Here is a 24,894-nt window from a genome sequence, read left to right as displayed (position 1 = left end):
TCTCATTAAAGAAAAGCACAGATGTCAGGAACTTTATAGTAGTGAAGAAAAAGGTTTTACTTACAGCAAAATGAAAAGCTTTCATGTAGAATGAAGCCAGGACACTACAGCTTTTAATCTTTTTTTTTTTTTTCCCATTCATTACTGCTTTTCTTTGGAAAAATAAAAAAGAAGTACAGGAAGACCTTTAAAGGTAAACTTTAAAGGTTCACTGGAAAGGCATCACTTCCAGGAAAACCCAGTAATATTATCCCCTGGTCCACTAAATGTTACAAAGAAAATATTTGACAGATACCACTTTGTAATTCTTGAACGAGTGACCAGCTAAAAATACTGAACTGAGACTGAATTGGTCTCTGTTAGGCAAAGTCAGGGACTACAAAGTGATGGAAAACTGCTGGTGTCTAAATATAGCATGTGGATTGCAGGACGGCGAAGGACTGGACAGGATTCACAGAATGGGGTGAAGACACCTGGTTCTATATGCATGAAACCTGCCAGCAGACCTTGCCTTCTCTTTGGTGGACTCAGTTTTCACAGTTCACTGAGGGCAGAAATGGGACTTCAAAAACCTGACTAAGAAGTTCTTAAAGGACACTCTGACTTTTCACAAATTATATTGAAAAGCTTTACAAGAAAAGAAAAAAGAAAAAGAAAACTATTACTAAAATAGACTGCTGGTATGGTTCCCAAAGAACAGAAGGTAATGTTTCTTTGCTTACCAGGGTGTATGTCTTGATGTTAAAAATATTTATTAATTGATGCTAACCTTCGCTTGGAAAGAGAAAACTGAGCATTCCCTTGCAAACTAAATTTTACCAGGTTGCTTTTTCAACTCTTCTAGCTTTTTAAGATGATCATTCCCTTCTCATTATCCTGGGATAGGATGCATCTCCACATAATCAAAACAGGTGTTTTCTGTACATTTTGGTCTCAGTCTTCACTTACCTTAACTTAAATCAGTAATGGAAACTTCTCTGCATCTTCTCTGTATCTAGGGCCTGTGACTATTTTTAAAAGAGTATGATATGAAAGGCACTTTATGGTTCCTGTCTATAGTCCATACAGGATTGTCTCAATTTCTTAAAAGAACTTTCTGGAAACCTGAGTCATGTACAAGAATGTGGAGGGCAGGGCCTGCCACTTTAATAGCTTCAGCTTGTTATACTGACTAAGCTGGTAGTGTCAGGATAAATCAGGGATGGAGCACCAGGGGCGTGGAGGGGATGATGCTGCAGAACCAGCTCCTCCAAGAACCAAGCAATGGCAACGCCAGTCTACACAGGGAACTTGCTCTCAGGGGAGCTGGGCGTGCTTTCAGAAGTTGAACAGTGTTTATTCATCAGTTCTGGTGAAGCCAGGAAAAGGCAAAAACTATTTAAAAGGAGGAAAATCACCACCACTCAATGGGTTCAAATCTGATTTGCCTTTAAAATCACTCCCAGAAACACTACATGTGAGGTAAACACTCCTGCGGAGTATCAGCTGGACAACGAAGAACATCCTTCCCAATGTCCTGTTCATATAAGACTCTTCCTTTACCTCTTGAACACTTTAAGAGGACTTATTTTAAAGTTTCTTTCAGACTGCTCTATTATCTGTAGGTTCTTGGTTCTATCTGCAAATGAGTTTGGTTTTTTTCCTGGGAGTTTATCTCCAGTGAGAGTTGCCGTGTGTGTGTGTGTGTGTGTCTGTGTGTGTGTGTGTGTGTGCTGTGTGTGTTTGTGTGTGATTTGTTTTATTTTTAAATTTTTTAAATTGAAGTATAGTCAGTTTACAATGTTGCGTCAATTTCTGGTGCACAGGAGTTGCCTTTTGTAAGACTCCTCCTGGCGCCCTGAGTTGAAAAGTTATCTCAGTGGGGAGGCTGTGAGCATGGTTATTGTTGTTGCTGTTGTTTTTCAGTCCTTGGACCAGTTTTCACATCAGTTTCTTTGGCTTGGGGCTTCCGCACTTTACAAGTAGCCTAACTTTGGGCCCCCATCCCAAGTGAGCAGACCCTTGCCACAGACTGGACTGCCTCTTTCTGGCCCCTGGTTTCAGTCAAGGGGCTCAGGTCCATTTTCCAGCCACTCACAGGGACTACTGTCTCAATTCCAGCCATACAGAACACTTTCCAAATTTACCTTCTTTTCAGTAGAAAAATATTGATCTGGATCCTCCAGCCCTAAGAACACAGTCCTATCTCCTCTGAAAGTCTGTCACAGCCACCAAAATTCAAAACTGCGAAGTCACTAGGACTTTATATGTAAGTCTGAGAATGTTTTTATGCACAGTATGATGCAGTCAAAACTGCACTGGCCTGGGAGTCAGCAGAACTGAGCTCTAGTCGAGTCTAGCTCCAAACAAGCTGAGTGACTGCAGCCAAGTGTGTGGACCATTTAAGGTCTCAGAGAAGAAAAATAAGATCTGGAGTTGAAACAGAGTGCTGATCCCTCGTCCAGCTCTAAAATGCCACAATTCAGTGAAATACTATCTTTCATCCTCTGGGGCCCAGCAGGAGGGCAACAGGGTGGGGACAGCAAGTGCCAGAGAGAAGGTGGGCTAATTTACAAGCAAGTCTCTGGATTTCAGCTTCCCAGGATTATGCAGCTCCTCCTTCTGTAAAATGGCTACTAGACACATTAGCATTTCAAGCACTGTTGCCTGTGACTGGTGAACTCAGGGAGATTAGGAGGTAGATAAATTCTGTTTTTGTTTCTTTCATGCCAGGCTCAGTATGTAAACATTAACTGTTCATACGCTCTATTCAGCACTGCCCATTCATTTTTCATGAACTCATAAAACATATCAAAGGGATGTGTGCCTCGCTCCTTAGTTCTTCTCAGAATTACAGACAGACTCATTTTCCTCTGTCAGCAAACCTGAAGGTTAGAGTCTTAACAGTTTGCTTGTAAGAATGTCTCTTGGAAATAGAAAAGCTTCACAGAATAGGACATCTCCACTCTGCCTTCCTCCTCTCCTGTCAGGCACTGTGTGTAGTTACACAAACAGCCTCTGGAAACAAACACTGCATACAATTCAAACAGATATTTAAGCACAGCAGAGGCAGCAGCTTGGGCACCAGCGGGCAGACACAGAGCAGGCAAAGTGAGCACCAGAGCAGGACTGAACTGAGGCTCCCAGAGCTTCTCTAGGGCCCTATTACGTCCAAAACTCTTGCCCCCAAACCACTGTTTGCTATAGAGAAACTTAGTTGAACATTTCTCCTCAGAAGTTAATCCACAGACATATTCATCCCCAGAGTGGGGAAAATCAAGGCAGGAGAGCTTGAAGATGATCGTCAATGATTTTGGTTGTGTCCCATATGACGGACATCAGGTAGAAAGACTATGAGATTCAGAATTTGGAAACATGGTTCTAGTCCCCACTCTGCCTGTAACTATGAGACCATGACCAAGTCCTCTGGCATCTCTAGGTCTTACTTTTCTCATTTATAAAATGAGTATGTTTGACAAAATGATCTCTAATGTATCTGTCAGTTCTAAAGTTCTACTAGTACATGATAAGGTTACTAAGAACTAGGAAAACATGGTTTATAATATAGACCAAACCTAGCTGATTATATGGGAGCATTCAAATAAAAGAGATTCCTAGGCCCCTCCCCAGATCCCTACAGGACTTGAGAAGTGGCTTGTAAAGCTCCTTGGAAGATTCTCATGATGAACCAGAACTGGGAATCATTGGCCTTAGGTGAACAGGACTGACTGAACTATGTAACCACAAGGGTAACACTGAACTGTCTGGGCCAACCTGGGAGGTAATCAGGAACTGACACCCTGTGAGGATCATTATTATTCACATCAATGAATGGGGAAATATCTATTTAATTTGCAAATGATAGTAAACTTGGGAGGGGAATCAGTATTTCAAAAAACCTTTGAGACTGAAGGAGTGCTCTCTAGTGGAAACCAAAAGTATAAAGGTCAAAGAGGAAAGCACCCCTGGTGAAGAAAGAAAAATCTTGCGAAGATGAACTTGGCAAGGCTGTAAGTCAGAAAAAGACCTAAGTGTTAGAGCGGATAACAAATTGACCAAGAATCAGAACATTAGCACAGACCTGGTGGTAGATGTAGGAATTGAATAAGGCCATACTCTGCTTTGCATGGTTCTAAAATGTAAGAATTTCAGTTATAACAGCTTGGTTAAATAACACCAGTCCTCCAAGAACAGGGTTCAAATCTCAGCTGCCATGGGATAGTAGCTGTAATTGCATAAGGTACAAATTTCACTGCTAGCTCTTCAGTTCACAAATCTCCACCTAAATAACAGATGTGCATCATGATCGGTGACAAATCACATCTCTTCTTTCAAAGTCTGTTGGTCATTGGTCACTGTATATCTGTTATTTGGTTCACACATAAACAACAAAGTGTCCGGTGGGGTTGTCTCCTTGTCTCCCAGTGATAAACACGGTAACGGAAAAAGGGAATTGACCAACAAAGATGAATTTGCAGCAAAGAATCAAAAAATGATTAACAATGAAATGTAAACAGAGTTATAGGAGAAATAGCTAAGGGTGGGACTGTTGACACTGCTGCCATTCGAGAGACTAGATATGCACCAGAGGAACTGAGGGAAGGCAAACTAATCAACATAAACGAGGAAAATGGTTGTGACGAAAGAGTGAGGAAGATGTCCCAGAGGGAGTGATGTTGGCAAAAAATTTCACATTAAAGGAACTCTTGGAGCTATTTCATGACACTGATAGCACAAAGAATAAAACGTTGGAAGCTGATCCAAACTTAGGATGACAAATTGCCAAGGCACAGAAAGGATGTGTGCCCAGTAGGGTAAGTTATTATGACAAGAAGGCAGCACTGTTCAAACTACCCTGGATAAGTTTTTTTTATAAAGAAATGAAACACTTCAATTCTTTTTTGGGGGGGGGGGAGAAGGGGGGGAGGCGGTAATTAGGTTTGTTTATTTACTTTAAATTTTTTTTAATGGAGGTACTGAGGATTGCACCAGGACCTCGTGAATGCTAAGCACACACTCTACCACTGAGCTATATATACCCTCCCCCCAACTTTAATTCTTAATGTTTTAAGTTACAGTATACTAATATTAGTTTGACCATGTTTTAAAAGTTTTTCTATACATTTACAACCAACAAGAATCGTGTTTTAAAAGTTTTGACACACATTCATGTATCATAAATTTTCCCACTGATGATTAAGACGACACTATTCAGGCTCAGCCTGCATGGTCACTTTCACAGTCTCACACTGTGGTGCAAAGCAAAAACCACTGGTATTTAGGAATCATGAAGTGAGTTTCTCATTATACTAAGTACTTGTCAGATATTTCTACAGTTCTGGATCCAGTTCAGACATCACAACCAAAGACTGACATGTAGAACTTGAAGGAGAAGATAAAAGCAATAACAAGAGGCTAAAAATCCAGGCCACAGAAAAATGTTTAAGGAAACAGATTTTTGTCACTGAAAAGAGGCTGAAGTGGTAATTTAACCATGGCTGATCTTCAGTGACTTTTACATAAGAAACACTGACTAGTCATTAAACATCTCCACTAAAGAATGGACAAATAACCAATTCTAACTGCAATATGATTGATCTGGGTTCACTGAAGAATGAACTTACAAGCAGTGAAAAAGATACTGTGTGTCAGAACATGATTCAAAGGGAGCTGTGGAATTTTCTTTCTGGAGGTCTTAAAATGTAGAATCAGTTCTTATCCATCTGGAATGGTTTAAGTTTTAAAGGCAGGCAATGGAAAAATGGTCTGTATGACCTTTCAAGGTCTCAGCCAGAGCTAAGATGCTATGATTTTTACCACTGTGGGACTTTGTCTTACCCTAAGTTGCCAATTATTCCTGAGCACTATACTTAAATTGTTCTTTGCCTTGTACATTCAGCTCTCTTTGTCCCAGAACCTCTCTAGTTTAAGGGCATTAAATTAAGGAGTGGAACTCTGATGGGAAAGCAAAGCTACAGAACAATCCTGTTTTCCACAAGGCTCTATGATGGGGACTGAAGTAGCTCTGATGTATGCAGCTCCCACAGCATCAGTGCATCCATACAAATGAGCCCTGAGTGCCTGGGACAGGTCCTTGCTGCTGCCGCTGCTGCATTCTGTGCACTCAGACCAGTACTGCTCCAAAGCCCTGGCTTGGCTTTGAAGCATGGATATTCACAAAAATCCATCATCACACTGGGCTTATGAACACCCTACCAGGACAAAGCATCCACAGTGAGGACAAAAATAGACCTTTTGAGCTCTTTTTAGTACCGACAATTCTTGAACTATAATCCAGACAATTGTTGCCACAAGAAACACACCTCTAAGAATTATCAGGGCTACCCGGTGAGGGAATACTCGATATTTTTAAACAGGACACTGACCTTTTCTCCATTCTCCTATTCTCTGACCTCCATTTATGTATTAGGTCTGCTAAACTTGAGACATACTCCAATATTCTTCAGAAGATGCCCAATAATGAAATCTCTAATACAGTACAATGTCTTAGCCCTGCATCCTTCTTCTAATAACTAGATTTCCAGGGAGAAAAAATGTGACAGACAAAACCCAAACCTTATGAGAGATGAAATATGAGAGAACAGAAGCTCATTAAACTATAAGTTACTTGAGGAGAAAGTGTCTTCGATTTAAAAAAATACTGGGAGTAGAATATTTGCTTTCTGTTATAATTTGGATTTAGAAATAAAGACTACAAATGTTCTCCACTAATGAGCCTCACACCAGAAATGAAATTTGTTCTTTCAGCAGACTTCTAATGTGAGATTTTTCTGAGTTTTGTTTGCTTTTGTTTTAATTCAGCTTGTAGTTTCAGACTTGAGAATTGTCCCTACAGCAGAATTATCCACTGTTTGATTGGGCGTTCCTGAATATGACCAATTATTTATTTCCAGATAAAGTTGTGAATTCTTAAAAGAAAAAAATTAAAATAACAATATTAAGTTTTCATTTAAATTTAATGTTGACATGAATATACACATGTCACCAAACACTTTTAGAGTTTAACAAATAGGTGTTTTAGCCTACTCCGTATCACATGTATACACTCTTGCTTCAAATTCTGATACAGGCATCTCTACTTATAAAGATGGGACAACACTGATCAACCGATTTGTTCTTTCACAAGTGCACAGAAGAGTCTCTCTAGGAGGATAGGAGAACAGAATTGTCTGAAAATAACTATTATAAACTCACATAAAACAGTAACTACTATTATCCAGCCTCTTATTAGATGAAATTTGGTTGTTTAAGTAAGAGAACAGAATGCAACAGTTTTAGAAATAGAACTCCTCTCAGAATGTTTGTTGTATAGAGCTGTTCTAGATTTTACAGTGCTGGCCAAAAGAACTTCCGGTATTAATGGAAATGTTCTACGCCTGCATTAATACAGAAGTCACTAAATAATTACGGCTTGACACAACTTGAAATGAGGCTAACGCAACTGAGAAATTGAATTATTTTCCTTTAATTTTAATTTAAATACCCACAAATGGTTAGTGGTTAGTACAATGCAGATCTAGAACCATGGTTCCCAAATCTAGCTAAACAACAGAATTCACCAGGGGAGCCTAAAAAATACCCATGCCCCCTAGACCCTATCTGCTATTGATTCTGATTTAATAGGTCTGTGTAGGGACCGTTATTGGTTTCTTTTTCTTTTTAATTCACCAGGTGATTTTTTTTCATGACTTTTTTTTTTTAACAGCAGTTTTAGATTCACAGCAAAATTAAGAGGAAAGTACAGAGACTTTCCATATACCTCCTGCTCCCCAACAAGCATAGCCTCCCACATCCCCAACCAGACAAGTACACTTGTTACAACGGATGAATTTACACTGACACGTCACAATCAACCAAAGTCCATAGTTAACACTAAAGTTTGCTATTAGTGTTGTACATTCTATGGACAAATGTAAAATGACTTGTAATCATTCTTACAGTATTATACAGAGTATTTTCACTGCCCTAAAAATCCTCTGTGCTCTGGCTTTTCATCCTTCCACCTACCCAAACCCTGGCAACCACTGATCATTTTACCGTCCCCACAGTTTTGCCTTTTATAGAATGTTATATAGTTAGAATCATACAGTACATAGGCTTTTCAAGTTAGCTTCTTTCATTTAGTAATATGCATTTAAGTTTCCTCCATGTCTTCATGCATTGCTAGTTCATTTCTTCTCAGCACTGAAGAATATTCCATTGTCTGGTTTTACCACAGCTTATTTTTCCATTTTTCCTCATGAAGGACATCTTGCTTGCTTTTAAGTTTTGGTAATTACGAACAAAGCTGTTATATATATATATATCCGGGTGCAGGTTTCTATGTGGACATAAGTTTTCAACTCCTTTGGGTAAATATTAGGGGGCACAATTGCTGGATCACATGCTATGAGAATGTTTCGTTTTGTAAGAAACCGTCAAACTATCTTCCAAGGTGGCCTTACCATTTTGCATTCCCACCAGCAATGAGTGAGAGTTTCTGTTGCTCCACATCCTCACCAGCATTTGGTGTTGTCAGTGTTCTGGGTTTTGGGCACTCTAATAGGTATGTAGTGGTATTTCATTGTTTTAATTTGCATTTCCCTGATGACATATACTGTGAAGCATCTTTTCATATCTTAGTTGCCATTCATATACATTCTTTGATGAGGTGTCTGTTAAGGTTTTTGGCTCCTTTTTGTAAGAGTTGTCTGTTTTCTTATTGTTAAGTTTTAAGAGTTCTTTGTATGTTTTGGATAACAGTTCTTCATCAGATGTGTTTGATAAGTGTTTTGCAAATATTTTCTGCCAGCCCATGGCCTATTTTTTCATTCTCTTGACATTGTCTTTCCCAGAGCAGAAATATTTCTTATAATAAAGTCCAGCTTATTAATTTTTTCTTTCATGGGTCAGTCTTTGGTGTTGTACCTAAACATCACCACCATTCCCAAGGTTATCTAGGTTTTCTTCTATGTTATGTTCTAGGAGTTTCAGAGTTTTGATTTTTACGTTTAGGTCTATGATTCATTTGGAGTTAATTTTTGTATAATGTCTGTGTTTAGATAGAGTTTTATTTTATTTTACTTTTCTGCATGTGACTGTCCAGTGTTCTAGCATCATTTGCCAAAAAGACTATCTTTGTTTTGTTGTCTTGCCTTTGCTTCTCTGTCAAGGACCAGTTGACTACATTTATGTGGGTTTATCTCTGGATTCTCTATTCTATCCCACTGATCAATTTGTGTCTTCTTTCACCAATACCACACTGCCTTGATTACTGTAGCTTTATAGTAAGTCTTGCTGTTGGGTAGTGCCAGTCTTCCAACTTTGTTCTTCACCTTCAGTAGTGAGTTGGCTCTTCCAGACCTTTTGCCTCTCTATATAAACTATAGAATCAGTTTGTCAATATCAACAAAATAACTTTCTGGGATTTTGATTGGTAGAACTCATCTGAGCCTGGTGCAATGAGTCTGTAGATCAAGTTGCAAAGAACTGACATTTTGACAATTTCTTCTTATCAATGAACATGAGATATCTCCCCACTTATTTAGTTCTTTGATTTTGTTCATCAGAGTTTTGTAGTTTACCTCATATAGATCCTATATAAAAACATATTTTGTTAGATTTATACCAAAGTATTTCATTTTTTGAGATGCAGATGTAAATGATATTGTGCTTTGATTTCAAATTCCACTTGTTCATTGCTGATATACAGTAAAACGACTGACTTTTGTATATTAACCTTGTACCCTACAACCTTGCTATAGTTGCTTATTAGTTCCAGAAGTTTTTTGATCAATTCTTTCAAATTTTGTACACAAAGACAGTTTTATTTCATCCTCTCCAATCTGTATACCCTTTATTTCCTTTTCTTGTCTTACTACATAAGCCACCACTTCTAGTACAACATTGAAAGGAATGACATGTACAAATTTCAAATTACAAATAAGATGAGTAAGTTCTGGGGATGTAGTGTACAGCAATGTGACTGAAGTTAACAAGACTATCTTATATATTTAAAAGTTGCTAAGAGAACAGATTTTTAAAGTTCTCACCACACATAAAAAAACTGTCACTAATGAGGTGATGGACATGTTAACTAACATGATTATGGCAATCATTTTGCAATACATACACATATCAAATCATTACACTGTATATCTTAAAGTTATACAATATTGTATATCAATTATATCTCAATAAAGCTGGAAAAAATTGATTTTCCGTATGTTCACTGCTCCCACCAAATAAATTATAAAATTTTTTTAAAAAGGAAAAAGAAAAGAAGTTGTGAGCAGGGATATCCTTCCTTTGACACTGATCTTAGTGGGAAAACTTTCAGTTTCTCACCTTTAAGTATGACAGTAGCTGAAGGCTTTCAGCAGATATTCTTAATAAGTTAAGAAAGTTCCTTTCTATTCTAGCTTACTGAGTTTTTTTTTTTTTTGTTATAACTTTTTATTTTGATAACAAAATCAACAGCATTCATAAATTTATCCTTTTATTTCTCTCTCCTTATATTTTAGATGGATATTTTTACATATTTTATACACTGTCTATTTAATAACAAAATACTATAATTATGGTTGTTTAATACATTAAAAATCTTTTAACTAGTGTTCTAAGTGAAATATGCACCACTATCACAATATGACAGAATCTGATTTTGGCAATACGGGCCATTTATCAGTGCATTGTACAAATACCTTATATTTTCATGATGTTAATTATTACTCATTTATTTGTGCTTAATGATACTGCGAGTTTTTATCATAAATGAGGGCTGGATTTTGTCAAATGCTTTTTTGGATCTTATTTATAGGACCATGTGATTTTTTTTTTTTTTAGCCTGTTGATGTGAAGAATTAATTGATTTTTGAGTGTTGAACCAGCCTTTCTACTTGGAATAAATCTCACTTGATCATAATAAAGAATTCTTCTTGTACATTGTTGGGTTCAACTTGCTAGTATTTTGCTGAAGGTTTCTATATCTATGTTCAAGACAGATAGTCTGTAGTTTTCTTCTAATGTCTTTGTCTTATAAGATAATGCTGGCCTCATAAAATGAGTTAGATAGCATTTCCTCTGCCTTTATCCTCTGAAAGAGATTGTAGGAAACTGTTATAATTTCTTCCTTAAACATTTGGTAGCACTAATCTGAGCCTGGTGCTTTCTGTTTTGGAAGGTTATGAATTATTTATTCAATTTCTTTAATGGATAAAGATGGTTTCTTCTTGTCAGAGTTTAGGCTAATTGTGTCTTTCAAGGAATTGGTCCATTTCATCTAGGATATCAAATTTGTGGGCAAAGAATTCTTGATAGTACTCCTTTATTATCCTTTTAATATCCATAGGATCTGTACTGAAGCCCTTTTATTTCTGATATTAATGTGTGTCTATTTTTTTTTTTCTTAGTTAACCTGGTAGAACCTTATCAATTTTATTGATTTTTTTCAAAGAGCCAAGTTTTGGTGCTGCTGATTTTCTCTACTGATTTCTTGTTTTCAATTTCATTGATTTCCATTTTAATTTTTATTATTTCTTTTCTTCTGCTTACTTTGAACATAAATTGTTTTTCTTATTCTAGTTTCCCGAAGGTGGAAATTCAGGTGACTGATTCTAGATCTTTGTTCTTATCTAATAACTTCATTCAATGTTAAAAATTTCCCTCTAAACAATGCTTTCACTATATGTAACAAATTTTGGTAAGTTGTGTTTCATTTTTATTAGTTCAAAATGTTTTAAAATTTCTCTTGAGATTTCTTCTTTGACCCATGTGTTATTTAGAAGTGTGTTTAATCTCCACATATCATGGGATAGTTATCTTTCTGTTATTGACTTCTAGTTTAATTCCATTGTGTTCTGAGAGCAGACATTGCATGATTTCTATTCTTTTAAGGTGCGTTTTATGGCCCAGAATGTGATCTATCTTGTTGGTATTACCATTATGTATATATTACACCTTTTGTAGTTGTCCCATTGTTCTTGGAGATACTGTTCTTTTCTCCGCCCAGTTTTTTTTTTTTTTTTCTCTTTGCTTTTCAGTTTTGGAAGTGTCTATTGAGAAATCCTCAAGCTCAGAAAATCTTTCTTTAGTAGTATCCAGTCAGCTAACAAACCCAGACATTCTTCATTTCTGTTATCTCTAACATTTCTTCTTGTTTTTTTCTTAGGATTGCTATCTCCCTGTTTACATTGCCCATCTATTCTTGCATGATGCTATTTTATTCACTAGAGCCTTTGGCATAATAATCACAGTTGTCCCCAGATGATTTACTTGCTTATCAAAACTTGAGAACCACTGCTCTTGAACAGTATTTTCTACCTTGGCTACACATTAGAATCATGTGGATAGGCTTTTAAAAAATGATACGTACATCGGTATTTCTTTAAAGTTCCCAATGAATCCAATGTGAGGTTAATGTGAGAACCACTGAACTAGAATGCACAAACACAAGTAAGAACTGCTTGGGTTTACTCTGGTCATGATGGGTACAAGGGAAAGAGAGAAGAGCTGAGCTCCCACTTTCAAGGGAAGAAAGGTAGGGACCTACCTTATGAGAAGAATGCTGCTGGCACCAGAAGGATAATGACCCTTACAATAATAAAGGCTTGAAGGATACCTCTCAAGTTTTATCTGGTTCTCACCCAAAGTGGAATACTCTAATGACAGTATCTTTGCTCAACATATCTAAAACCAGCCTTCATTGTTAGAGTTCAACATTATAGAGACTTACCACAAGAAATCAAGCCCAGGGAAATAGTCGCTCACTTTGGCAACAGGGCTACATCAAGAAAACTCGGGGGAAAGGGAGATACTAGGCAAAGAGGTAATTTCTTGTACGGAGAAAGACTAGGTTCTTTCCTAGGTTCAATCCTAGGTTGTTGCCAGTAGGCACCATGTAGGGGATGGGATGAACCACAAGAGAATGTGTTGGTAGGAGTATATCCTTTATAGCCTTACAGTAGAATGGTGAATTTCTATTAAGTGTGATCCATTCTGCTTTCCTGGAACCAGAAATATGTTTGTTTGTTTGTTTGTTTGTTTGTTTGTTTGTTTTTAAAGAAAGTGGCCTCTGGGTATTGGTTGGGGAGAGGAGTGGGTAGAGAACAACCATTAAACCCCACCACCATTCACACTGGCAGACACTTAAGGCTTGCACACTAAAGAGGAAACAAGGGGTGCCCTCTCATCTAATTATGGCTAGCCAGGGGTTTGTATCCCTGACAGCACAGCTGTTTTCTACCAGGAAACTGACAAGACAAACTTGTGAGATGAGGGCTAGTTTTGGCATCAGGAGGTTTGCCTGTGATTTGAATGAAAGACTTTGCCCTGCCAAGAGATAGGCAGGTCTATTTCTCTCCAGCTGCCATCCACCACGCAAGATGACTGCACTTTCTAGAACACAGATAATCTCTGTGGACAACATGCTGGCAACCAGGCACCAAAACGTCTGGGAATAAAAAATGAGCTGGGCTCATCAAATACCAGAGAAACACAGGAAACAGACAGTAATTCCATTCCTCAGCTGTTAATAGTGTTTCTTCTGTCTTCGCAACTGACTTTTAAACAAATCCCAAGTCTTCCACCTTGGACAACTGACTAAACGAGAAGTAAAGAGTATTATTGAGGGACATATAAATTAAGTATTTAATTGTTCCAGGACTCAGTTTTTGGTTCTTTCTACCTTAATTTACACCCTTGGTAATCTCATCAATTCTCACAGCCTTAAATTCCATTTATAACATAGATCTCCAATTTTCTATCTTCAGCCCAAACTTTTATCTCAAACTCCAGAATATAACACTGACTGCATGACAGCTCCATTTAGATGTCTACTAGATATCTCAAACTCCACATGTCCAACAGTGAACTCCTTTTGTAATTTTTTGTTTTGAAATAATTTCAGATTTATAGAAAGTTTCCAACAGTACTAAGAACTCCTGTGTTCCCTTCACCCAAATTCCCCTAATTGTTAACATTTTCCCATGTTTACTTAAGCATTCTTTCCCTGTCCATATATGTATGTATATATATTATTGTTATTTTCTGAGTCATTTGAGATTAAGTTGCAGACCATTATGGCCCATTATTCCCCCAATACTCGTGATGTTACCTACAAACAAGAACATTCTTTAACATAACCGCAGTGCAATTATCCAAATCAGGAAGGTAACGCTGATGAAATGTTGTTATCTAATCTACAAGCCTTATTCATATTTAAGCCCAATATTTTACTATTATATATGTATATATATGTATGTGCATATATATGTATATGTGTGTGTGTATATATATATGTGTATATATATGTATTTTTTCCTCCTTATCCAGGGTTCATTCTGGAATTACAAATTATATTTAGTTGTCACGTCTCTTTAGTCTTTTTAAATCTGGGACACTCTTTGTCTTTTATGAGTTATTAAAGATATTTTGCAGAATGTTCCTTAATTTTTTAAAGATTTTAAAAAATTGTGGTAAAATACACATAACACCAAATTTATCTTAATCCTAACCTTTTTTTTTTTTCATTAAAAAAATTGAAGTATTGTCAGTTTATAGTGTGTCAATTTCTGGTATACAGCATGCTAGTTTAGTCATACATCTACATACATATATTTATTTTCATTATAGATTACTACAAGATATTGAATATAGTTCCCTGTGCTATACAGAAGAAATCTGTTGTTTACCTATTTTATAAACAGTTGTTAGTATCTGCAAATCTTGAACAGTCTTAACCAGTTTAAAGTACACACTTCAGTAGTGTTACGTATATTCACAGTGATGTGCAACCAATCTCTACAGAACTCTTTTCATCTTATAAAACAAACTATATCCATTAAACTACTCTTAATTTGGGCTTGTCTGAGGTTTCTTAATAAGCAGATTGAGGCTGTGCGTTTTTTAGCAGGAATTCTAAAAAAGTGATGCTATGTTCTCAATGTACCATATGAGGAAGTCAGTTTGCCCCATTACTGGTGATGTGAACTTTGATCACTTGGTTAAAATGATAGCTGCCAGATTTCTCTACTGTAAAGTTACTATTTCCCTTTGTAATAAGTACTTGCAGACTATGTAGATATCCTCTTCCACATCAAATTTAGGACCCGTTGACAATCCTTGCATGAATCAATTACTACCTTAATACTAGTCAAATCACAATTTTTCTAACTTTATCTTTCCTTACTCATTTATCAGCTGGCGTTATACTATGAAGAAGAGCTTTCTTTCTCTCCCATTAATTTATTATATCAGTATGGACTTCTGGATCTCATTTTAGTCTATGAGTGGTAATCTATTACTATCATTATTTATTTTGATGCTAAAATAGTCCCAGATTTGGCCAATGGAATCCTTTTAATTTGGCTCCTGTGTCTTTTTGACAGGCTCTTATCATTCATTATTTGAGTACTTTCTTACTTTGTGGCACAACAAGTTGTCCCAGGCTCATCTTATCTTTTCTCTGCCCCACCCTGGAATCAGCTATTTCTCCAGGGCACCTAATTTCTTTAACAGAGAATGATATTCAAATCTCGGTGTTGTGTGGTCATTGTTAGTGAAGTGTCATTCCTTTCAGGCCTTTTCAGTGACAAAGAAAATATTTTTGAGTGTGCATATTTATACTTATATGTCTACATATTAAAAACCATGAGTTCACACCATTAGATTATCTCTAATTCTAATCCTAATCCAACATCATAAGGTTCATTCCAGTCTTCCCCCTTATACTTGTAACTCCTTTTTCTGACAGCAAGAGACTGTTATTTACTTTTTATTTTACTTTTATCCTTTTACTTATGTGCTTAATCTCAGAATGCACCAAAAGCAGGTTGAGAATTCCCAAGCCACACAACACCTGGAGAGTAAATTCTTGATCTTTTATTTCAAATGGGCTCCACCCATAGCCTCTTCCATCTCAGTTGATGGTAACTCCATCCTTCTAGTTGTTCAGGACAAAACCTTGGACTCATCCTTGATTCTTCCTCTCTCTCTCTCTGTCTCTCATACCCTAACTCTAATCTGCCAGAAAACCCTGTCATCTCTGCCTTCCAAACACTTTCAGAATCCAACCACTTCCCGTCACTCCACTACTGCCAACCGTGCCGATTCAAGCCACACCACCATCTTGAGCTTGGATTTCTCTCAGCTGATCTCCTTGTCTCTTAATCAGTCTTTTGTCAATGCAGGAGCCAGAGTCATCCTTTTAAAATGTAAGCCATTCTTCTGCTAAAATCCTGCAATGGTCTCTTTTACTCAGAGGAAAAGCCAAAGTCAATGGCTTAAAAAGGCCCTATGTGATCTGGCCCCCTTATACCTTTCTGACTTCATCTCTTACTTTTGTCTCCATCATCCTACTCCAGCCATGCCAGACTCCTTGTCGTCTGTCAAACCTTCCAGCCATGTTCCCACTGAAGCCCTTTGCTCCAATTTCTCTGCCAGAGCAATTTCTTCCATTTTCTTCAAGCACTCAATCTCACTTTCTCAATGAAGCCCACACTGACTCCTGCATTTGAGACTCCCCCCACCACCCCACCTCCACCAGCAGTCGATCCTCCTTTAGCTGCTGTGAGTTTCCTTCTATAATGCTAACCACCTTTTCACATACCATGCCATTTACTCTTTTATTATGTTAACTATTTATTGCTTTTCCTCCACTCCTGGCTCTCTGCCAGAATTTAATCTACACAAGGGTATGAATTTTTGTCTGTTTTGTTCACTGATGTATTCCAAGTGTCCAGAATGGTGCCAGGCATACAGCAGACACTCAACAAATATTTGGTGATGTTGAATGAATAAATTACTGAGGCCCCAGCCTCAAGAATTACTTCATCTCCTACTTTGGCAGTGTAGTTTGATTAAAGATTTTCTATAAACCATAATCTGATCTTTAACCTATAACAGCAATTTGGGCTAGTGGCTCTCATATTCATACATCAGACTAACATTCTCCCAAGGAGGAGGTGTCCTTGGCAGAGATTTAGTAACATACCCATACCAGTGACCCAAGGCCCTTCAAATGAATGTCAAATAAAAGTTCTAGAGAAAATTGCACAGCTTTTTATATAACCTGTGTGTATCTATATATGAGGCTTCTGCTTTTAATTTCTATAATAGTGTGAGGGCCTGGAATTTCATGTGGAGTTAATGTACACATCTGACAAATTTGCACACTTTGAGAGCACTATTTAAAAACCTTCTAGTTCTCTCTTTGCTGATCAAAATGGAGATTATCATCATAACACACATATTTCCTAGTACCTACAAGGCCAGATATTTTTAGCACAAAGTACACTAATGCATGCAAAATTTTTTGTGTTCTATTTTCAGTGGTGGAAGAAGTTTAACACTTTCATCAAATTCTCAAAGGGTCTCTGACCTAAAAAAAACAATTAACAATCACTGCATTTGACTATTTAGTGGAACTCCCCCATTAACAATAAGTTTCCTGACGACAGGAACCACGTTTTTCCCTTCATCAAATCTCATTGCCTGGCAGGTAGTAAACAGTAAGTGTTTGTTGAACAAATAAAAGTCAGTGAATGAGTAGCGAATGAATGAATGAATCACTGTGGTCTCAGCTCACGCTCTGTCCCTTTCTCCAGCCTTCTGAGGAGACGGGCCACAGCAGCACAGAAGGGACAGCTGAATGATGATGTTTCAAGGAATGAATCACTCCACAAAGTTACTACTAGACTTGAGTAAGGGAACCTTCGTTAAGTGTGGTAAAGAAATCTTAAAGGTGGGAGAGACTTCTATTTTTCTCTAGTTTTTTTTAACGTTGTGGAGCATTTTGAGGCAATGGGCTCCTGGGGACTTTGGCACTTCTGTGTTCTTCTGGGGACTAAGGAGAGGCCCAGAGCACAGGCTGTAAGAACTTGCTCTAGGTCCCAGATTTAAGAGGAAAAGATAATAATGCCTTTATGTTCCTTTATAAGTAGTTTATCAGGGTAGGAAAGAAGGCAGAAATTCAAATAAGAACCCTGTTCAGGATAAACCTTGTGGATTTAATGTATCTTTTTGGAACCTGAATATATCAGTCAGGGCACAGAGGCTACTCCTCTAATAGCACACCCTGAACTTCAAAAGGGTTTTGAAATATTTATTACACAATTTATGCACCATGTTGGCCACAAGGATTCATTTCTATTTATAAGAGAAGTATCCACTAAGATGGATCAGGCTATGGTTGAGGACAGGTTCAATCTCTGGAATTGGCTGCATCTGTTCTGCTGAGGGAACTTACTGCCATGGATGGCTTGGCTATGAATTACCCCAAATACTCCAGAGGGTAGCAAGTTGCCTTCTGTCTCCACTTTACACTAAGCAGAGGACCAAAGCGGCTACAGAGCATAGTGAGTTGCCCAGAAATAATCATGACCAGAGGCTCTACTGGGCCACTGTGACAGCTCACTTCAGAGACGCAGCCAAGCGAGAACCACTCCCCTAAATCAGACCCCACGAACCAAGTTCCTGACAGAGACAAAGAAAGAGGCAAAAGAGAGGTAAACCAACACACATACAATGGAGAAATCTCCCATTACTGTTTCTGCTGAGCAAAAGAGCAGTAACTGGGGGCAGCTGTAGTCAAGGTCACACGTCATTACTCAGTAATTCTGTGAGTACCTACTAGGTGTTAAAGTGCAGTGCTGGGTACAGTGGGGGTACTAAGTGAACAAGATGAGAGCCTGTGGTCTCTAGTAGCAGAGAGAAACATAAATGCTAATAACTGTAATGCAGGTGAGAAAGAGAGATACAGATACACATGTGTTTAGAAGAGGTAGTGAGAGTATTGGGCCAGTGGCAGTGGGGTCTGTTGGCTGTGCTTAGTGGGTCAAGGAAGGAGTGAAGGCTGGGGACTTGGGTGTCCAGCTAATGAGGCCTCTTCTATTCTCTTTTATTTTTTCTTTTCTTCCTTCCTTCCCTCCCTTTGTTTCTTCTTCTTAACACTTTACATCCTTGAAAGTTTTGAATAGAGAATCAAAGATGGTCAGAATTGTTCTCTGGAGAGATTAATTGAGTCATAACAAAGTTTGTGGGAATGCAAACTGACAGACAGAGGCAAGAGATCTTTAGGACAAAAAATCAACAGGTCCAGGCCACTGACTACTGTGGGGATCAGCCAAAGGGGCGAGTCGAAGGTGGCTTGGTGAAATGCTGATGTCATCCAAGAAGAGGGTCCCCAGGAGAGAGACGAATGATGTGTAGTTCTGGACACATGAGCAAAGTGCTCATGAAGCTACCTGACAGGCTGTTGGAAATGTGGAACTAAAGCCCTGGGGAGAGGGTGGGATTGCTGGAGCTATAGATGAGAGAGCATTCTGCATACAAATGGGAGCTGACACCATGAAAATGGATGTGACCGACAAGGGAGAGAGTTTAGAAGGAGAGAAGAGGGTCAAGGGCAGAACCTTAGGGCATGCCTGCATACAGGATGAGAAAGGGGCCGGACAAAGAAGCCAAAAGAGTTGTCAGAGCAATAATATGAGAATCAGCAGACTGTCACAGAAAATAAAGGAGGAAAGAGGCTCAAGGAGGAGTGGAAGTCACCACGGGAAGTGCCACACAGAGGTCAGAGGATGAGACTTAAGGAAATGCTGGAGGGGCTTTGCAGAGCAGTTTCACTCATCTAGTGAGATCACAAATCAGGTTTCAAGCACAAGGGTTAAAGAGGGAACGAACGGGTTGTTCAATTCTTACTGTGAGCATCCATCCGTCTTTACTGCTTGCCTCTTCTCTTTCCTCCCTGAACTCACCATCTATTCACTTTCACTGCTACGTGCAAGTTTCTAAAGCCTCTTCATATTAAGGATTCAATAGATACTGACAAATATTGACAAAACAAGTGAGTAATTCCCTCTCAGAATCCCCATGCTCCTCAAACGGTTATTGCTTATCTAGATTTTGTTCCCCAGACAAAGATACACTGAAGACAAGTGAAATGTAGTTGTTTATTTTCATGGGCTGTGAGTCAGGCCTGAGTTTAAATCCTTGCACCCCTACCACTTCCTAGCCATGTAATGTCAATGAGTGTCAACTGAAAAAAGGACGAAATAACAGCTCTCATTTCATAGGTTAATGTGAGGACCAAATGGGATAATGTACATGGTGCCTAATACGTAGGAAGGGCTCAATAAATTGTATCATTCTTTATTGTGTCACCAGCTATCATCACAGGTTACTTACTGAAATAAATATTTATTATTGTTAGAGACAATAAGGAACAGAAAAGAAGCATTTGAAATCGTTTATGGCCTCACAGGAGTTTATAATCTTATTAGAAGAGTCAAGGCTGATGCAGATGAGAAAATAAAGGAATGACACCTGACTAGTGCTAGGTGGTGTGGTAATGTCTGTAAGGGAAACAGAAAACAAGGAAGAGGGAGAGATCACTGGAGATTCAAAACAGAGGTGGGATGAAGATGCTCTTGCTAGGCCATGGAGACAGAGACAGACAGAGCCAGACAGACAGAAAGAGAGAGAGAGAAAGTAGTCTAGAGAATGCATGAGCATGTTAATACAGAAAGGCCTGTGTGGGTATTGGGGTCACTTATAACCAGCTTTCTGAATGTGGAAAGTAAGTGATGGGAAGTAACTGGACACAAAAACTGTTAAGACTTTAGTATGGCAGCAGTTCTTGGTGTTTGGTGGAGCCTGGGCAATTGTTGGGAAGTCCATGCAGGTCTGTCAGGAGGTGGGCAGAAAGAGCCGGTAGGTCAACTGGCCTCACATGGTGGAGTCAGGCAGGCAGACTAAAGTCTGATGCTCTTGCAGGGGTCCAAAGGACTAAATGCTTTATTGAACACCAGCCAGGACTGGAAGTGAAAGATTCATTCCAGACTGGACTTGCTCTTAATGAACCAACAGGTCTGGATCTTGAGCCATTAGATAACAGGGAGCATCAGGAGAGCTGGGGCAGAAGTAGGGCAGGCGGGTATCAGTGCCCCAAGTGCGTATATGTGCACCTGGGAATAAATGATCATGTGCGTGCGTACCTCCAAAGTCTTCCTGAGCATTGCAGAGGCTCTAAATCTCCCTAAAGACTGCAGATAGCATCATTCTTTTGACACCTCTAGGTTCTGCTAAGCTACACACTCTAATTACATTTAGTGAGAAACCATCTTAGAACTTAAGTATATTGAGACATTTCTAGTCTGTAATAGAAAATGGTGCTAAATGATGAAATTTCTCTAAATTAAATATGCCTAACCATTCTATTTATAGATGAAAGAAAAACATAACACAGACATGCCTCTTTCAAATTCAGTGACCAACTTCCGAAACATCTGCACTAAAAAGATATGATATTGAGAAGTGTTTGGGGAAAGAATCAGGGTATCATTCACTAATCTCAATTTATAAGATGTCCACTTGCAGGGTATATAAATTAATATATGTTTAACATGATAATCTTTGGGGTTTACCTAAAACACTGTTAGTTACCAGAAAGTCATATTTTTAAAAAGTTCATTCTCAAATGAAAGCACACATTAATTTTTGAAAGTCATTATTTTGCAGTTTGCATTTCCAACTTTAAAATTTTTCTCAAATAACTGAAGTTAAGACTACCATACTGGCAATACCTAAATTCTGAAAAAGGTATATCCCCAGAGTTAATCACTAGCTTATTTTCTCATAGATTCAATGCTATAAATAACAGGTTCTACGGAGCAGCCATGGACTTAATCCAATGTGGCAATTTGTGTCTCCAGCACCTCATATAATACCTGGCTCGTGGTGCTCTTTAAAAACTTGCTGAACAAATGATCTAATGAATCAATGAATAAATGAAGTATAGGCCTCTGCTGTTTGAAAGCAAATAACTCATAAAAACCAACTACCATATATAAAAATATTTCTTTTGGAAAACATGTTCTGAGTCCCAGCTTAGCTGCCAGGCACAATCTCTCCTATGGTCATCCTCTAACCTTGGTGGCCTAATAGGAATCTCCCCCTCAGCTCTGAAAGAAAACTCAAATTAAGTATCAGCTACCCTCCACGTTTTCTCACGTTCACTGGGGAAGTCTTATAAAGAAAGAGGGTGAAAGGAAGGGGACCACGAGAGGGAAGAGTGATGCAAGAGCCTGGGACACATTCAACAGAGACTATCATCAGGGCTGGTCCAGCCCATCCTGTCACCACATATTCAACATTAGCCTAACTGGAGCAGGTGAGGACAGAGACCGGAATGGGGCGGGGTCTGGGCAGCAAAGTGCCTGCACTTGTGATGGAGGAAAAATCCTATGCACGGCCTGCACTGAGGAAAGGAATCTCCCTGTGCCGTCCTATCTAAGGTGAAAGCACTGCAGTCTAGCTGGTCAAGTGCAAGGCCCTGGAGCCAGACTTCCTGGGTTCAAGCCTCAGCTGCCAGCTTACCCCGTGTGATATCACATAGCTCTGTACCCCAGTAAAATGGGGATAAGAGTCCCTACCTCAAGGGCTGGTAGGAGGATTAAATAAATTAACAGTGCCTGCAATGTACAAGGGCTATGTAAGCGTTTTATTTTTTTTTTTAATTGAGGTATAGGCAGTTTACAATGTTATGTCAATTTCTGGTGTAGCGCATAATAGTTCAGTCACACATATACATGCATATATTCGTTTTCATACATAAGAGTTAACTAAACAAACACATCAGGCACCTAATAAGTTGCTGATTACATGTTATACATGTAATGATTAAAAACATGTTCGCCTTGAAAACTATAGGCCTTCCTAAAGATTAAGGAGCAAGAGAAAAAGAATGTTGGGATTGTTTACCAAATATCATTAAAAAGCATAGTACTATCTTCAATTGTGCTGTGACTACTGTTTTCACTTCAAAAGTAAAAAAAATTTGTGCCAAATCACCACCTAAGAATAGGAACTTTAAAATGGTACTATGAGGTTCTCAGTGAGAACCAAGCAAGTCTTACTGAGACTATTTTAGGTGTGTATTTTCTTCTGATAATAAGGAAGAATATAAAATATATCTTTTTGACAGCATTGCTCTATGAACAACTATTCAAAATGGGTTCCATTAAAGAGTTCATCTCATTTCACTAAGTGAAATAAGGTCATCCTTTTTAATTTCAGAAACGTCTTTGCCCAGACAAATGATAAATGTCATTTGGACCTTTGGTGCCTAAATTGCAATAATTTTTAGGCACAAACTTCAGGGTTGGACTGCCAAGTCTACATGCTTCCTTTCATGGTTTGCCAGCACAAAGAGGGGAAAATGTTTGCTAAATGAAAAAGGTTACGTCATACTGAAGGACTGTGTGCTTGGGAATGGCTTCCCTTTGCCCAGTATTCCAAGATGAGAGTAGCAGTCATTTCCTCCTTTACTGCAGAATTATTCTTTTAAATGAAAGGTTGATTTACATGTGCATTACACTCATTATCTTGCTAGAGCACAGAATAAGGTTTAGAATACAATATTCGGGTGTGGGGAGTGACTAGATGTGGAGAAATCCCCCATTCACAGAGTCTCTAACAGAAAAGACCAGTTCACAGGACCCAAAGAAGCATTGTGTTCTCTTTTGTCTCAAAACCAAGCTGCTTATCAGCTATGCTTGCAGTCCTCCAAGTTCTCTCACCCTCTACAGAGCAATCTCATTAAACAGCAACTTCAGCAAACTCAGAGTCATGACAAAATGTGGCAGATCTGGTCAGACACGGGAAAGCAATAAAAATCCCTAAAACTGCTTAGAGCACTCAGACCAACAAGTACTTATGTAACAGGAATCTGTTATGCCACTGAAGTGTTTTACCAAGAAACCATCACAGTGCTTAAGATGCAGTTAATATTTCTACATGCCGATGACGTGTTTCTTCATTATACCCTGAAGTAGGTGGTGGGGACTGTGGAAATTGCATGGGCCCTGGAGTATGAAGACGTGGGTTCAGCTGTAGCTCTGTTATTTAGAAACAGGGTAGCCTTGGATAAAACGGGATGATAGTAATTCCCGCTGTATCTACTTCACAGAATTTTTGAGAGGATCCAATGAGATCATGTATCTGCAAGTACTGTGTAAACTGTTAAGGCCTTCCAGATTTGACTCTTTATTATCCTGATTGTATCTGACTGCTTACTGTGTATATTCATCAGTATGGATCACAAACAGGGTATACTACAAACCAATCGGCACATGTATCAGGTGCTGTTTTTGGCAAGTCGCTGACCTAAGAGCATGGAGCCCTTGGGAAGTTAAATAAGGCTCTCAAACCCTGCCACAGCCTACGGAGCAAGTCCTACCGTCTAGGAAAGGCTAAATGTTCACCCATTTTTGTGTATAAGGTAAAAGCCGTAAGAAAGTGGAACCATGCACATCTATATTAGCATTTAAATCAATATTTTATCTGAGAATATATGAGGCAGCAGGATTATTTAGGTTAACGTTATCTACTTGAAATATTTGTTCAAAGCCCAGGCTGCCATCAGAGTATTTAATGTGGTTTAGATCAAGGGATTAGACTTTGAGGCTTAATGGAAATAAACTTCAAAAGGCACTTTTCACAAAAGTTAATATAAATGGAATATATAAATATAAAATATCATTCCTGTCTCAAAGGAACGGTTAAGCAGTAAACACAGAGCTGTTTGTTCCACGGCTCAGTGGGATTTCTGTTTCAAAAAGAGGGAGGGCCAACTCCTTTAGTAAAGTGTGGAGCTACTCTCAGTGGCTGTCTGTATAAAGTGATGAGGAACAATTTGATTAAGGTTAGGCATGTGGGGTAATTAACCCTCAGCAGGAAAATCTGATAGTAGTCCTGGCATATGGAACCTTGAAAAGAAAGAATACCACTTTGGGGCACAATCATTAAAAATTTCTCGTCACTAAGTTCTCAAACTGTGCACTTGTTTAATACCAAGTCCACAGGCACCAGCCAGTGACTGCACCCCTAAGAATTCTAGTCTGACTCCAAGAGGGGAGA

General features: G+C 38.5%; 1 protein-coding gene and 1 long non-coding RNA gene across 4 annotated transcripts in view; both read right to left on the bottom strand.

Moving 5' to 3' along the window:
* FRMD5 (FERM domain containing 5) overlaps positions 1–24,894 on the bottom strand; it is a 275,892-nt gene that overhangs the window by 96,515 nt on the left and 154,483 nt on the right. The window lies entirely within an intron of this gene.
* Positions 10,378–24,681, bottom strand: LOC116664138. The gene is made up of 3 exons (XR_004320493.1): positions 24,668–24,681; positions 15,392–15,398; positions 10,378–11,866 (listed from the first exon to the last, which is right to left on the bottom strand). It is a non-coding gene; the product is annotated as an uncharacterized LOC116664138 (long non-coding RNA).

This window comes from Camelus ferus, chromosome 6 (genome assembly GCF_009834535.1).
Source record: "Camelus ferus isolate YT-003-E chromosome 6, BCGSAC_Cfer_1.0, whole genome shotgun sequence".
Classification (NCBI taxonomy): domain Eukaryota; kingdom Metazoa; phylum Chordata; class Mammalia; order Artiodactyla; family Camelidae; genus Camelus; species Camelus ferus.
This window is presented reverse-complemented; position numbering and strand designations above follow the sequence as displayed.